We start from the raw sequence: 17,832 nt of genomic DNA on the forward strand, positions 1-17,832 counted from the left end.
GCATTATTTATACAAAAATGTATAGTCAACCCAGTCATCACTCCATTTTTTTATGAAGCCAGTTACAGTTACCATGAAGGGATGAAATTTCAGATAATATTCTGTTTATTTCATGAAATGAGAATAGGCCTACATCAGAAATTGAAATGGTCATCTTCAGTATTTAATGTTTCATCTAAAAATGATAATTATATTAATACATATTTGATGTACAAACAAATGAAAACCATTCAAACACTTTTTTTTTTGTGAAGTATAGATGATTAAACTTGTAAGTGTCTGAACAATACTACATCGACATTAACTTATTATCATAGACTTTTTACAGGAATGTATCTTAAGCTGGACTGAAAGAGAAAGTTGCTATAATTTAAATAATAAAATTTAATAGTTTGAACATGTAACTAAAAATTGAATAATGCTAACATTTATTGACAAGTGAATATTGGTAATGATGTGCTTTCTATTTTAACTCATTAGCTACTAAGCCCATACCTAAGCAGCATCTCTCTAAATACTAAGCAAAGGGAGGTAACTCCAAAACATCAATAGACTGACTTTACAAAATATATTTTAAATAACATAAAACAACATCTATCAATAACAAAAAATACTTCTAAAAAAAGAGAAATGGATGACCTTTAAAATGATGTATAACTTGAATAGGTTTTACAAGATTAAAACAATAAAAATAACAGGCAAAGACGAAAATTTGTTCGAGTGCCTGATTTTTTAAATTTGGTGGACCCCCCCCCCCCCCCCAATCAGATGTAATTTTTGGTAATATTTAAATTTTACCCAAAGACCAGTAATGTTTTTAAGTAGGAATTTAGTAGGCCTATACAATAAACATTATGCTTATATATAAAATCTGTATATGTCTTGAGTATTTACTGACTTTCACTGGGTACGCGTGAGGCCCTTAGTTGCCTGAACACGGCATCATGCTGATGTGGTTTTGCATGTGTCTCAGATTTCATGACTTCTAGCATAACAAAGCAAAAGTAATCAAACCATTGTCCAAACCAACGTTGTGAACACCCCCAACTAGATCTATTTCATCTAAAGTTTTCATGTGGTAAATAAAAACTGTTCAAAATATCAGTCAAAGATGTTGAAGATTCATTGACGCTAGATCCAGAATAGTCTAGATCTAGGTTAGATGATCGATCTAATGTTTCCTTCACTCTCTCTCTGAATCGGACTAGATCTAAGTCTAAATGTAGCGCTAAATTCTAATGATCAATGTCTTGATCAATATCAAGTTCATTATTAGCTGTATTTAGTGTATTATTTGCGATAACGGGTCTAAAAATTGAAAGGTCATTGAGAAAATGGTCTGTGCAGCTAAGAAAAATCGAAAAAAAAAATCAACAAACTTCAAAGGCCCATAGAAACTGAAGCGAAAGACGTAAAAACATCCGGTTTTTTTTAACGAAACGATCTATATTTCTACTTTTTAAAAAACCCAGCCAGCTCAAAATCACACCACGCGTCGCGCAGGAAAACGAGAGCTACGCAAGTCACGCTGTATGTGTGCTGTGGCGGGTGCATTTGGGCGCATTAGTACTGAGGGGGGAAGGGCGCAATTGGGCGCATTAGTAGCTAATGAGATAATAAGTCAATAATATTAGTAAGAACAATATTATCTTCACTTTCTTAATATTATAAACACAATATTTCCTGAAAAGATTTTTTTAACTTATAGAAATAATGCTCAAGTCTTCAGAAATGGTAGTTTTCAGAATCATCAAATCAAAGACAACATAGTATTCATGAACTTCCAGCTATCAGCAAGCTCCTAGTAGGTATTATGGAGCACATTCTCCTTCAACTCAGAGGATCACAGGCACTGGACAAATTCTAGTACTGTTGATGGAATAGAAACAACATACATTAAATTCATAACAAGTCACCAATTCAATCTTAGTTTCATATAGTACCAAACTTCCATATGTTCAAGTCCTTTACGGATAAAATCAATTCTGAAAACATCTAACAAAACAGTTCCTTAAAAAGTATATTAGGAGTATAGTAAAGTATATTAGAGGTTTTACACAAAAAATGCTATGGGAACATATTATGAAACTAAAATATTACAAAAAAAGGAATAGTATAATAATAACAATATTTAATCTTTGACATTATATTCAGTAATATTATAAAAATTTAATGAATGATTAAATGCACTTGAAAGTGAAGGGAACAGATTTTTAAAAAAATTCAGGAAATTTTCTGCACAAGCATGCTGAGGTAACCCAAATAAAGAGAGTTATTGAATATTGTACTGAGTGTTTGAAACATAATTTTTTACTGCATACATTAAATTATAAACATATCTTTGCAAATTTAAAGGGAGAATTTGAAGACAGCTTTTATTCTTTTTAGGAGGCGCGGTGGCTGAGCGGTAAAGCGCTTGACTTCCGAACCGGGGACCGGGGTTCGAATCCTGGTGAAGACTGGGATTTTTAATTTCGGTCGCCTCTGAGTCCACCCAGCTCTAATGGGTACCTGACATTAGTTAGGGAAAAGTAATGGCGGTTGGTCACTGTGCTGGCCACATGACACCCTCGTTAACCGTAGGCAACAGAATGGTCAGAAACAGATGATCTTTACATCATCTGCCCTATCGATCACAAGGTCTGAAAGGGAAACTTTACTTTTTTTTTTACTTACTGGAAGTTTCGTAGGAAGAGTTTCTGGCATAACAAGTGAGTTTTGTGGCATTCATCCTATTGATAAACTCTTAGAAATAAGAAAGCATCATTTCTTCTTGAAATATACATCTGCGGAAAAGAAAAGAACAATTGCTTTTAATGTGAGCAATAATAAAATTCTAATTAAATTTTAAAAATCTCCAAAATATTTATAGTGACTTAGTTCAAAGAATTATGTAAAGACTTTCTTTAAGCATTTTCTCAACTCATCTGACATCCTTTTCCACCAAGATAACTGGTTAATCTGTACTTCTAATTGAGAATTGTTGCATAATATATTTAATTCTTATGCAAGAAAGTATAATTTGAAGGAAAACACCTTAGATAACAAAAGAGTGGTATTGGCCTGCATGAGAAAATTATCACTTTAGAAATACCCTGCACAGGCTGGAGGGAATATAATATGTTTTATTTACAACATAACAACAATATTGTGTAAATATTCACCTATAAGTTAGCTTTAAATAAAATAGCACATGGATTCTTACAATTAAAATAGACTTACATAACGTTTAAAGATAAATGATTAATTACTTAAAAACTTACTGTTAAATGCAATTATACAGCTTCTGGCACTGTGTGAAAACTCCTTTGAAAACAATAGAGCATATTGTGGCAGTATCTGGGTAAATACTTGATTCCACACATTGAATGGTAGCAATTAGAGCCCTTTGGGTACCTTTCAACATCCTTTGTGTACTTCTTTGAAAGTTAAGAGAAAAGTTAAGATCTAGATCTACAGTGAATAAATAGCACAATTTGGTACCTATTGCCTACTAGAATATGTGAGAATAATGAAAAACGAAAATAGAACCGATTAGAATGTCTAGTCCAATCTAGTACAGTTGTTTATATCTAGGCAAGATATGAGTTGTGATCAAAAGAGCTAGATCTAGTACATGAGTAGGGCCTATGTTAATGGGCATGGCTGTAGATAGTAGTATTGCTCATCAGAAACATTAAATCTGTAGTGTATAATCAGTGTATAAATCACAAATGGGAATAGATCTAGATACAGATTCTAGATCTTATAACTTTGTCTTTATTATAAGTATAAGAGTCTAGGTCTATTATTATCATATAAAATATAGATATAAACTAGATATAGATTAGAGTCGTTAGTAAAGATAAAGTAGATCTTCAAATAGTTTAAAGAACGATCTGTGACACTGTGAGCCAAGCACTTCCATTCATGATTCACATATGAAGAAGCTAAGGCTAAGGCGCCTAAGGCTAAGTAAGACTAAGTGACTAAGTTTAAGTTAACAAGTCAGGAAGTCAGATTAAAATTAATCATCATGATCAAGGTAAGATGAAGCTGAACATCTAGACCTGAAATTATCCTAGATCTAGTCTAGAGTCAACTAGAGCTAGATTCTATATAATAGGGGGCCTATATAGATTCTATATCTTCATTCTCTGGGTTTATCAGACACACAAAGATGATGAATCTAGACTCTAGAGACTCGACGTTCATAATATTTTTAGTCATAATTTTGTTAAAGAGTACTATAGGCATAGCCAGATTTTTTATAAAAACAAATTATTATTTTACAAACTTAAAAATGGGCATTTACATAAATAGTGTTTAGTGTTCTATTATATATATAGACCAGTGGTTCCCAAACTTTTTTGTCTCATAGACCATGTTTTCCAGTTTTCGGTAGACCCCCTGATTTTTTTTAGGAAATTCATTAACTTCAAATTTGTTTTTCTCAGAGATTCTAGGCCATATATATACAAAAAAAAGCCCCATTGGTTGAAAAGTTTGATAATAAAATTTCCATATTGAGCTTCAATTAAGGTTTAACATTATATCTTCTCGATTAGATAATGTTTGACTAAGTTCAATTTGGAAAATAACATTATTCATCCTGTCCAATGCATGCTACATTCATTTAATCCTCACAAGAAACACTGAAATTATGACTTCGCTTTAACAAAACTTAGGTTAACACCTTGTCGCAGCAAATTATCCACATTAAATTTATGAAAGAAGTCTGTTAAATAGACTATGTCAGCTTCCCGCTTATTTTTTTGGTTTTAAAATCGGATCTTTAGCACTCAAGGACTCAGACAAAATATTGTCACACATTCGACAACTATCAAACTATCAAAACGAAAAATTTGTTAGTAATAACACTATAAAATCGGGCAAGGTTAACTAGTCCAGTTTTATTTTTTTTTAGAAGTAAGTCATTTGCAAGTAATTACATAAGAACCTTTCATGCAGTGTCCTAACTCATCTTACCATTATACCTTTGAACTGTATTGTTGCTTAGAGGAATATTTTTCCTGATATCAGATATAGGATTGTGTAAAACAGGTTGTAAAACCTCCCCAATGGCTGGCAAAGTCTTTTTTTTTTTTTGCCTACAGTGTGCAGTTTTCTGGAGTTTGATAAAGTAAAATATTTTAAAATGCCCACAAACCTCTTCTCTTTTGTGATGTTTAATCAAACTTTTTTTCTACTCTGGATCTATTCTGAACTTGAAGTGATCCAAAATATTTCAAATCTGAATCTATTTTATCATGTTGGCGTCTCAAATGATGTTCTAGATTCAATGGTTTTATAGCGACATAACTTTAAACTTTATTGCATAAAAAGCACAAATGTATTTGCTTGTTTCACTGGAGGAAATAAATCCAAATTTCTAATAACCAACACTGCACTTTCTACAGTTCTTTTTAGACTCGGTCATGTACAATATTACTTTCATATAGACAAAATTAAGCTATTTAAAAAAAAGATGTTAAAATTTCAAAATAAAATCATTCGACTAACATAGTTGCAATTCAAATGATTAACTAAGGTACAAACCATTAATGGGAAATTTAAAGTCTCGACATGCTTAAATGAGATCCACTATCGTAGACCCCCATTTACAGGTCATAGACCCCCAATTTATTTTTTCACTTCCGTAGACCCCCTGGAAGTCCTCGTAGACCCCTGGGGGTCTATATAGACCACATTGGGAAACACTGATATAGACTAATATAGTAGTGTAGTAGTGTGTTGTGTGTAAGTTCGTATTTGTAGATAAAGTTTATAGCCATAGGTCACTACATCTGGGTGAAAGTCTACATGTTTATGTGTACAATCACTTTCTAGTGAAGTAGAGCCTAATGATTCTAAAATTTTATTGGGCGAATATATTCGAAACAATATCAGATCTTTTTATAGCTTTTAGAAGAATTGGATGTTATTTGGGATTCTAGTTAGTTAAAAAAAAAAACACTAAAAACTTGAAGGCCGAAATTTTTATGCAGATTTTTCAGTTAGTCATACATACATCGTTGATTTTTTTTTATGGTTGATTTTCCATTACTATAGATAAAAATGCACATTATCTTGACATTAAAATCAAATTGAATAAAAAAAATATTTGTAGATCTGAACAAAAGTTGATAAAGATGTAAGATTGTAGGCTTATTGACTCACTATATTGTTATTTTATTTAGACTGACTCATTCACAGACTTAACTTAGGCCTATATCACCCATTATATACAAAATTAATAAATGACACTGTATTGTCAATGTATTGACTCTTTCAGTAAATCGCTTATCACATTTAAAATATACATTGTAAAAATAATGATAATAATTATCAAATGTGATGAAAAAAAAAGAAAAACAAATAATCCAAACTGGCAGCACCAATTAGCAGACAATTAATGTCGTAAACAAGAATACACGAAATACAGGCTTGGCTAATTATCTATATTGGCTAAGAACATCAGTTACAAGGCTTTATAGTCATAGGTCTAAGTCACAAATTGATTTGTGCACACTTACCTCTGTAACATCGTATATGACAATTAAGTTTCCATTTATGATTTGCTGTTAAAGTGATGGTAAAAATCTTCGGGAATAGTTTCTTTATATAGTAACAAATTCTACCGGAAGTCAATTTACCACGCAACCAAGGACGCCTCGGTGAATGGAACTTATGCTTAGTTTCCTTAGTGTTGGCAGTCCATGTAATATATAGTCTATGGTTAAAATTTAGCAAAATAGGCACCAATTGGACAATGTCCCGTTCTGTACCTGGCAATTGTCACCTGGTCTCCCCTGTACAGCTGCCACCACTCGTCCGATTTAGAGGGCACTTTTATGTTTTGCCATACCTCCCTGCCCGTGTTACCGTTTTCCCAATTTTTACACCACTCTTCCCTCGTCCGTTCGTCTACAATCGCCAGAGCCTGCTCAAAAGTCTGTGGCTCGTCCACAGGGTCCAGCTTTGTGCCGAGTTTGGCTAGTAAGTCAGCCTTCGTATTGCCTTCCACACCTACATGTCCTGGTATGTACTGCAGTGTCGTCCGAATTTCGTGTGTTTCTTGTAGGCGTCCAACGCACGCCAGTGTTTTTGTCAGTGGTTCCGAGAGCGTGTCGGCTGAGCTTTCAATGGCTTGTAGGCACGACAAAGAGTCTGTGAATAGCACAATAGGACTGGGTTGCGCTGTTTTCTTGTTTAGTCGTTCTTCAGTGGACTCTACTGCATTTTGAATTGCTACCATTTCTGCTACGTAATTGCTCTTGCCAGAACACGGATCCAGAATTTCGTCGTTTTCGGTTGAGCCAGGGAATCCAACCACCACACCAAACCCAGAAGTTTTCTGTCCTAGGTTCTGTCTCGTAGAACCGTCTATGAACACTTTGATGATATCGTCTGGGTACTGGGCGACAGTTTTCCTAGCCGTGCTTCGTAGGAAATTTTTTGTGCATTTTTGTTAACTTCAGGGTTAATCAGCTATTTTCTCACCTTTGGAACTCCAGGAGCATTCGCCGGGGAAGAATCCCCATGCAGAACGAGAGCTGCTCTGCTCTGGGGTAGGTCAACTTTTTTGGACAATTCCCGCACCGTATGCATGAAAGAGTTCCGTTTCGCCGATCCCCACCCCGCCAGTTGTCGACCAGACTTCTGACATGGTAGTCTTCTTCCAGCGTTTGAATTTTTCAAAAGCGACAATAAAGGTCCCGCTCCCTTCGTAAACTCAGTGGCGTCGTACGAAATGCACCACAGATAAGTCTAATAGCTTGGTTCTGCACTGAGTCCAGCCCCGCTAGAGACATATGCGAAGCGTAAACATGTGCAAGAGACATCCTTGCCCTAACAGATCCAATGTAGAGGGCCCGCAAAACGTTTCCTATGGCCCCCACTTGGTCGTAGCTAATCGCTATGGAGCCTACATCGACTTTCTTGGCTCTCACTCAGTCAAAATCTTTGGACCATGTGATAGTGTTTGCAGTTTCGATGCGGAGACCATGGCAGTCTGTGAAGCGTTAAAAGTCATTGACTCTCAACTCGGAGAGGGACATTTGAGGGCAACACAGATTGTTGTGGTCACTGACTCAAAATCTGTACTACAGGCTTTGCAAAGCCCCGGACCATGGCCCCCCAATATCGCCACTGTCATCATGGCTTCACACAACATAAAACAACGCTATGGCACCCCTGTAATAATGCAATGGGTACCGAGTCACATAGGTGTGACTGGCAACACTATTGCAGACTCCTTGGCCCACCAGGGAGGGCTAATTTCAACCACTTAACAGGCTTTAAGTTTTCATCATGCTCTGGCTATAATTCTAAAAACAGAAATGGAAAAGAGTGCTGGGACAAGTCCCAAAAAGCCCGTGGAGTCTGGGGGCGCATGAGGCGCCCTGACCGCACTTCCCCGTGGTGGAGGCTGTCTAGGCCTGAGCAAGCTATTATAGCACAGTGCAGGACATGCCATTGCTCTGTTGGCTCATATTTCTCACGGCTATGGCCAAATTTCGATTCACGGTGCCTCATATCCTGTTTGACTGCCCCAGACTTGCTGATCTCCGCCTCGACAGGTCTGGGAAACCAAAAATTCTTGACCTGGCGACATTTATACACTACGCAAGACAGCAGGGTTTCTGTCCAGGGCTTTTACAAGAGAGAATTTGAGCCTCTCAAGCCCTCACTCAAATGGAGTTTGATGATGATGATAATGAATCACTTTACCACCTTAAGGCTTTCTGAGGCTTGTTCCCGCACAAATCTCACGTGGTCGGACAAAACCATTTTAGGGTCCAGGGTGACTCCCAGGTATTTAGGCTTGGCTTCCATCTTCAGAGTGGTACCATTGATTGAGAGATAAATCTTTTCTTTGTATACATCTTCGCCAAGAGTGAAGAGGGTTCAGGTCGTTTTGGCACAGTTTACTTCCATGTTCCACAATCGTGTGTAGCAGGAAACCGTGTGATTAAATCACTGAAATATTTGCAGGCTATCCTAAAGCTGCTAGTAAACCAATTGAGGGAAAAAACGTGGACAATGTATGATCGCGACATCATCAACAATGATATAGGAAATAAAATTAAAGCCTTGCATTAAATCTGGGGATAAATCTAATTAAAAAACAAATCTATTCGATACCGGTACATGACATGACTGATGATAGGAAAGATAGCCTACTATAAGTGACATCACGAAAGTATTGATGTCAGAATGGATGGGAGAGAAAGTGTGGAAGTGAACGACTATGGTGTAAAATGTTGTTTGTAAAATGTTGTTTGTAAAATTTTTGACATGTTTCACATGTTCCTTCAGAGTTAAAGATAATTTACTTCTTAGTCCAAACCTCCCGATGGACGACGGGGATGGCAGTTGTAATAGTAGGCTAGTAGAGACTAACAAAGACTTTCTTGTCTGTTTAAATGCTGCTTTATTCAAGTTAGATCGTCCATATATATAGGCCTAAAAGGAATTCAATTATCCCCCCCATCTGTTAATTAGCACATTCTTTCGACATGCCAGCAATGTGGGTTACTGGGTTACAATAACAGGACGGGGCTGACAAGACAATAACATTTACTATCACAGCAGTGGTCAGGGTTTGAACCTGGGACCATCAATAAGTCCGAATGACAATCCAGCGCGCAAACCGCACGACCAGGCCGCCATCCAATGTCTTGTGTGAGTTTGAGGTAGGAAAGAAAACAAAATATTGAGTTGATAAGGTTATGAAAGAAGAAGATGAGGATGGTGGGAAAATGGTTGACAGTAGAAGACATTGGGACAGTCAGAATGGGACAAATTAAAACAATTTTGCCATCACCAGTAAACTGCAAAGATGCAAAAAGAATAGGAAGATATATCTCATTTGATGTATCTTTGAAAAAAATAATAAAAAATATATGAATTTCTTTAAGATTTTTGGTGTCTTCTGCAGGTGGTTCATTTCTCCCCCAAAGGTGGTCCATTTCTCCCCATTTTGGGGTGGTATTTTTATATTTTTTTCTAATGTATGACAATTTTTAATGTTTTTATAGACTATATTTTGAAATAAATGACTGCTTTATTCAGAACTATAATAAAACAAGATTACAAAGAGAGTTTGTGTTACACAAACTCAGAGGCGGCCCCCGTCGAAGTCGGATCCCTGTCGGATCTGCATATTCGCAAATAATATTCAAGAGGTGATTTAATTTTGATGGTCAAAAGTAATAATGTTTCAAAGATTCATTTACCGTAAATTTAAATTTAAATTAAATAAAAAATAGTAGATTAGTTTTAGTATATTAAAACATTGCAATATTGATCAAAACGTTTGGAAATGAAAATCTACACTTTTTCTTTTACACTTTAAGTTTAGAAATTGAAATTCTACATCTTAATCTAGTCTATTTTAGAAATTCTAGATCTAGACTCTAAAATAATTTTAATTAGAATATAAATCCAGATCTAGATGTACTGTAATAAAAATCTAGATCTAGTTTAAAAAATCTAGATTAGATCTAAATCAATATATCATTCCTTTTTTAAACGCGAGTCACATAACGAGGCTTAATAAACATTACTATACCGAGTTTTTTTTTCATTTCATTTGAAGAATTAATTCCATATAACGTCAGAGGGAAAAAAAACACTACGTCAAACGGCCTAGCTAGACTAAAAATCGCCTTCATCAATACGAGCCATTTATCGAGTGTTCATAGACTTTGGTGCACCGAGTGCGTTCTTTTAGCATTTCTTTTAAAGAATTCATTCCATATGAAGTCAAAGGAAAAAAAAACTACGTCACACGGCCTAGCTAGACTAAAAATCACCTTCATCAATACGAGCCATTTATCGAGTGTTCATAGACATTGGTGCACCGAGTGCGTTCTTTTAGCATTTCATTTAAAGATTTCATTCCATATGACGTCAAAGGAAAAAAAAACACTACGTCACACGGCTTAGTTAGACTAAAATATGTTTTCATCAATACGAGCAATTTTTCGAGTGTTAATAGACATTGGTGCACCGAGTGCGTTCTTTTAACATTACATTTAAAGAGTCCATTCATATGACGTCAAAGAAAAAAAATTCCATTACCTCACAATAGGCTAGTACCGGTACTATAAAAAAAAAATGTCTTTATTTACACGAGATATTTAACGAGGGTTCATAGACATTGGTGCACTGAGTTCTAATAGAATTTATTTAAAGAGGATCAAAGCCGCATTGTTTTTTGCGTTTTGTCTGTCAGTCAGTCTGTCCGTCATCTTGATTTAAAAAAACAACAACTAAAAGTTATTGAAAATTGATTAACCTTTATTTTACGTTTCAAAACATCGCAATAATTTTTAGGTATGAACATAATTGAAAATTTTATATAATAGATTGTTCCGGATGTTTGTATAAATAGTAAAAGAAAAGAGAATTTCAGATAAATGTAATACCGTTAATTAAATTTTTAGGATGGTCTCGTATAAAAATTAGATGTACTACAGCCATGTGGAGAGATTTTCATACCTTACTTCGGTGTTTGGATTCTGTTTTCCTTAAAAATTGGAACATAATATTAACGATAATTAGATTTTTTAATGTTTTAGTTAGAAAGTTAAATGTACTGTAAGAGAGTAGTGAATTAAAAATTTTTTTTATAAAAATCCGTAAAAACATTATTTCGTAAATGAGAAGATTATTTGTTTATTAATTAGAAAAGGGAGTTCAAACAATTATTTGGCGTTAGTAGATTTTTAAATAAATTCGGAAATTTCTGGCGACGATTTGTAAGAAACAAAATCCGGAACATTCTTTATCTCGTGGAATCACGAGAAACAACAGAAAGGAGTTTGAACAGACAAAGCAACATGGCCATCTTCCAGATGCGTTAAGATGTGAAATTCGTCAGGTCAAAAATAATTTGAAACGACTTGCTGCTGATGCCATAGGATGTGACACTACTACCAACATTTTGCAAACTTCTTTGATGGAAACTTCTGCAGATGCAAAAGCAAGATTACATAAAGCGAAATATACAGAGAGGTAGAAACAGGCGCCACTGCCTCAGCCACAATCACGAGATGAAACACAAATCCCAGAACAATATATATGAACAGGTAACATTAATCAGCCCCATCGCTTTTTTTGCTGTGGGATTCTAGACTAGCAACTAATTGGGAGGTATTGATGTTAGGTACTGATTTAAATCTGGACTTTCTAAGAAGTTGTAGGAGCCTAATGCTATGCTTATGGATGGCACATTCCAATGTACACCTCAGCACTTCCTTCTACACATTGCATGGAACCAGAATGGAAGGTGATGATAAAAAACTTGGTCAAGCAGTGCCTTTAATTTGTTTTTTTTTATTTCCCAAAAAATCAGAGGACACATATAGAAGAGGGTTTAATCGTTTAAAAATGTTTCTTCCTGGTTGGGAGCTTCAAAAAAATTATGTTGGACTTCGAGAGAGCGACAATTAACAAAGAAACTCGGATTAGGCCCGATCTAAAGCAATCACATTTTTTTTTTGGAAATAATAGCTACAAAAGTTTTAATGTAAACAAATTAAACACGCGACGAGAATATATAATATTAACAATATTACTATCCAGTGAACGATTTGTCTGTGAACAATTTGTCTGTGAACGATTTATCGCGTGAACGATTTGTCGTGAACTAACTGTCGGTGAACAATTTGTCGGTGAACAAGTTATTTGTGAGTGAATAGTCATATGTCGCGTGAACGAATAGTCTGGTGAACGAATTGTCGGGTGAATGAATTGTCGGGTGAACGAAATGTCTGGTGAACGAAAAGTCGTGAATGATTTGTCGGTAAACGAAATGCCAGTGAACGAATTGTCGTGTCCCCGTAATATATATATGTGGTGTGAGTGTATGTGGTGGGTTTGGCACAGAACAAACCAAATTCTAAATGATATGACGAAGACAACTCGTATGCCGATTTCAATCTCTTTATTATACACTAAACACCTGCAGCCTTGACCAAAACAATGAACTTAAGAAGGATTAAACAAGGTGGTATTAGAGTGGATGCGGCCAAATGAGTTTCAATGAAGGATGCCAACAGGAAAAGGAATTCAAATTGAGGATGCCAGCAGGAAAAGGAATTCAAATCTTTTGGTGTCAGAAGTGGGATTCGAAGAAAGACAGTCTTTCAGACCTCCATGTCAGACGATAAAAGGAGCCTTCGGACCCCTTCCAATCAAGTCAGAAGTTGAACAAGTACTTTTTTTTATATATTGTACCATTTCTAGATATTCCTGTTGTCTCTTCTTTTACTTTCAGCCTAGTTCAATCTCTTGACTTAGACATAACACCCAAAACAGTATCTCTCGCTAAAGTGCATGTCAAGTCCCGTTTTGTCCATGGTACTATTACAGCTGCTGTTTTAGAATCCTCATTGTATGACATTGTACTTGGATCAAGATTTATAAAGCTGGAAATTCCACAGAACTTAACTGTTCAGCTGCCTTAAGCGCATCAAACCGCACCCTCTCGGCAAGGTGTAAGAGACACCCAAGACTTTTTAAATCCAAGCACACTAAAAAAGATACGACGCCATGACATCTGCCTTTTAATGTTGGCTCTCGATGTAGAGAAACCCCCCAGGTTGCGAGAGAAACAGTCAAGTCTCCCCACTCCGAATTAGTTAGCAGGAGCAAACTTGCCATTTCACCACAAGTGAACCAAGTAGGACAACGGGCCAATAAACAGGCTAGGCGCATTCACACCAGTGGTGCAAGTCACCTTACCCAACCAGGCTCTACATCCAGAGACAGAAAGTTCGAGGCTTGACAGCCATGCAAGGCCAGGATTGATAAATTCCGCAGACCATGTTCATTCAGGAGAAACAAGCAGTGTCACCAGCAACAGAGACATTTTGGTTCACCTCTCACTACCGCACTATCATCAGGTTCCCAAACATCAAGTTTTGGGAAAGATTTTAGTGTCCTCGATTGCCAGATGGAAAGCCCACAGCACCAGCTACAAGCTTCATACAAAGAGAAACCTGATAGGCCACCCTGTAGAATCCAAGGTTCAAGTACACTACAGGCCGGAAACATATATGGTGTCCAAGAAAATGGCTGTTCGGAGAAGAAACAGTTGTTTCTGTTTCCAGAAACATACTAGGCTAAACGCCCCGGGACGGGTCGTTTCAAGCTAGGGGCTCTGTAGTGGGGAGGACATGTTACACTGGATGCCAACAGGAAAGGGAATTCAAATTGAGGATGCCAGCAGGAAATGGAATTCAAATCTGACCGGTGCTTGGTCAAGCTTAGCCGACCAGTATATCATGTCCTCCCCACTATATATATTGTTACGAATCTCACTATCCAGGCTCTCTGCAAACTGCACCTTACACCACCAACTTAAAGAACTTGACAACTCAGGGCTACAAAGTAACGTAACACTTTAATGGTTGAATAAATAACAGCCAATACTGTACAATTGGCAACACGTACACTGTACAAATATCTCTTCGATAACACCGTACCGCCGTATCAACTCTTGCACTGGCCTCTCCGTCTCGTTCCGGGCTTGCACTGGGTTCAACAGTTCAGGATTGACTTCACACACTAGGCTCGTTGTGTCGGACTCGATCGCAGACCAAGATCAAGACGCCAGTCGTCTCAACTGTACTTGACAGCACTGAACCGTCGTAATGCTCCATACAGAACCACACCGCTGAACTGTGCTGTAGTCGACCGGACTGTAGTGAACCGGGCTCTGAACCGTCTTGACTGCGACACTTCCGCTCTTATATAGGGTCCCTACTGGCTTTCTCGAACCGGACAGAACGCCGCTCGACGTTTCTAGGTGGTCAGATGACTACAACTCTCGTTACGCTCCTGAGCTCCGTTCACGACGGCGATCCTTCCCGTACTGTCCTGTTGACACTCGACTCGGCTGACAGTCGTAACTCGTCACGGTTGACCGCTCGTCTAGCGCTGGCCTGGGGCGATTTGCTTCGGTTGACTACACACACACCACTACCCCTCTCTGTGCCACCACCAAGTTTATAACAATATATATTGTTATGACTTTGCCATGCACACCACCATCCAGGCTAGTGCAGAGATGCGCACTTCTAGTAACCAAACTAGAACAGGATGTTGACATGAAGAGACTAACGATCGATTTCCGCCCAAGTAGAGAGCCAATATGGAGATGCTGTACTCAAGGCAGATGCCCTTTGTGTTTGTCATGTCTCTATGTAAATAAACGTCTATGTCCTCGTTGAGTTGCCTCACTTAAGTTATTACAATCGGTTGTCAGAAGTGGGATTTATAGGCTACTCAACGAGAAGAGGTAGAATTAGATCTTTATCATACTTTATGGCATCGCTGAAGCTATTACATCAGCTCTTAATTAAAGAGCTAAGACAAGAGCTTCGAGATCGAGGTTTAAAACCTGTCGGTAGCAGGAAAACGCTCACGGCTCGTCTGCGGCAAGCTCTGATCGATGAAGAGGAAGATCCGGAGACCTATCAATTTGAAATTGAGCCTGGGATTGTTGATGTAATGGGCAAGATCCAAGACTGTGGGGCTGCATTTAAGGAACAATTGAACATGATTAGGAATAAGATGAGGAGCATGATGTGGAACAAAGTAGGTGAAAGTGTGTTGCCAGTAGAAGGCCAAATAGACCAAAGTGATAACATTGGGAAGGAGGAATAAACTCGTTAGGGAAGGAGCAGTTGCCTGGTCAGGACTGTGGCTGCACAAACAGTGGTGATGGAGGCGCTGGGGATTGGAGCGCTGTCTGTGACTGTGTTGTGGGCAAGTCTGGCGGGGATGACTTTCAGGGCGAGAAACGTGACAACGATTGCTGCGACGATTTAAATGGGATATACAAAATTGAAAGAAAAGAAACAAATGAAGAAACTAGGGAAGTCCGTTATGCGCCTGAAACTTTTATTCCTGGTATACCTGCAACGAGCCGGACAGATCAAGACAACGTTGGGTCTGCGTCCAAGCTTGCTGCTGTGGACCTTAAAGACCTCTGTTTATCTGTCAGTACCTTTGATGAGAACTCAAACCATGAAAGCCTCAGGACCGTTTCTGATTCCTTGCCTTTGATGTCGTCGAGTGAAATTGCGAATACGGGCCCCAACAATGGCCGCGACAGAAACAACGAATTTGACTTTGGCATCGGCATAAGAGAGAACTCGATGCTTGGCAACTGCATCCAGGCGATTGACATGAACTGTGTATGCGGCGTCCTGCGGGGACAGTGCCCATGCCAAGAAACCCAGCTACAAGATCTGAACTTGACAGAAATGTGTACTTCTGCCCACTTCAGTGAGAATGACTTGAACGGTGGTGAATTAATCCCAGCGAAACCTGATGTAGTGATGGATGAACATTACAAGGATGCTTCATGGGCATACCTTACAGATGAAGCTGAGAAAGACTATGTGCTTGAAACCATGGCTAGCTGTGAGCCTACAACTGTGTCACAACACGTCCATGGAAAAGATCTGCTTACTCAGCGTCTTAGAACAACAAACCTGGAATCTACGGTGATCACCACAACATCCGTTTGTATTACGTGGCTGGAAACCCTAACCTCCACTAACTCTCCATGTGTCAGCTGGCTGGCATCAGCGACTATGAGGTCGAAGCAGCGACCACGATATCGCCTCAAGCGTAGACTTGCCAACTGGAAGAAGAGGAAGCGACGACCACGGGAAACTGTGCAGATGGCTTTGTGGGCAACAGACACCCTAACGTCTGTGGTTCCCACCGATCGACCTCCACCTGAACTGTCAAAGCTCCACTGCAGTGTTTCTTTTCGGGACGAAAAGTGCTAAGACGGGGGCAATGTTATGACTTTGTCATGCGCATCGCCATCCAAGATAGTGCAGAAAGAAGGTGCGCACTATCTGTGACTAAACAAGTCGGATGTTGACATTAGGGACTAACGATTTTCCGCCCAAGTAGAGAGCCAATATGAAGACGCTATGCTCAAGGCAGATGCCCCTTTGTGTTTGTCATGTCTCTATGTAAATAAACGTCTATGTCCTCGTTGAGTTGCCTCACTTAAGTTATTACAATATATAGCCCTGCTGCTTGCCAGAAGTTCGGCTTAAACATCAGTCAAAGCAAGAATAAGATACACAAACACTGCACCTACAGTAAGCATTAATGGCCAACCACTAGAAATTGTTGATCACTTTTGTTACCTTGGCTCCATCATATCCAACAACACGCTACTGGATAAAGACATAAACAACAGGATAGCCAAGGCAATGGCCACCATGTCACGGTTGCAGAAAAGAGTCTGGGTTAGGGTCAACTCGAGACTGGCACAAGAAAATCTAGTCGCCCACATCTCCGTTACATAGATGTAATAAAACGTGACCTCAAATTAGTGAACATCAATACTGACAATTGGGAAGACATAGCTCTAGACCGCAACAGATGGAGACAGTGACCAAGAAAGCTATGGACAGTGAAAGTACATGGGTCTCAGCTCAGGAAGAAAAACGTACAATCCGAAAAACGGCTAGCTCCTCTACCACCGAAGCAAAAGCCACCTTAACCTGCGCTATCTGTGGACGGGAGTGTCTCTCCAAAATAGGGCTCCACAGCCACATGAGGAAGTGTGCTCTGAGATGAACCATAGTCGTTCTACGACTGAAGGAGGCTCTGGAATCTGCGCGTATAAACAAAGACAGGATGTGACGTGCCCTCACGTGTTGTTTCAGAGGACGAACTGATCTACAAATGAACAGTGACAGTTAGAGGTCACTACGTATGACCTCGGCGAGATGACACGCAGCAGGTGTTCTCTGGAATTGACATGTATAAACAACGACAGGATGCGATGTTTCCTCCCGTGTTGTT

The 17,832-nt window shown here is 38.4% G+C and overlaps 1 long non-coding RNA gene across 7 annotated transcripts; it reads right to left on the reverse strand.

The window, feature by feature from the left end:
* Positions 1-87: 87 nt before the first annotated feature.
* Positions 88-6,723, reverse strand: LOC129923629 (uncharacterized). Of its 7 annotated transcripts, none has more exons than XR_008775583.1 (4): positions 6,516-6,723; positions 3,264-3,396; positions 2,677-2,786; positions 88-1,869 (listed from the first exon to the last, which is right to left on the reverse strand). It is a non-coding gene; the product is annotated as an uncharacterized LOC129923629 (long non-coding RNA). The 7 variants fall into 7 exon arrangements; XR_008775581.1 differs by having other exon boundaries at positions 3,264-3,419; XR_008775580.1 differs by lacking the exon at positions 6,516-6,723 and adding an exon at positions 4,050-4,194 and having other exon boundaries at positions 3,264-3,419.
* Positions 6,724-17,832: the final 11,109 nt, after the last annotated feature.

This window comes from Biomphalaria glabrata, chromosome 17 (genome assembly GCF_947242115.1).
Source record: "Biomphalaria glabrata chromosome 17, xgBioGlab47.1, whole genome shotgun sequence".
Classification (NCBI taxonomy): domain Eukaryota; kingdom Metazoa; phylum Mollusca; class Gastropoda; family Planorbidae; genus Biomphalaria; species Biomphalaria glabrata.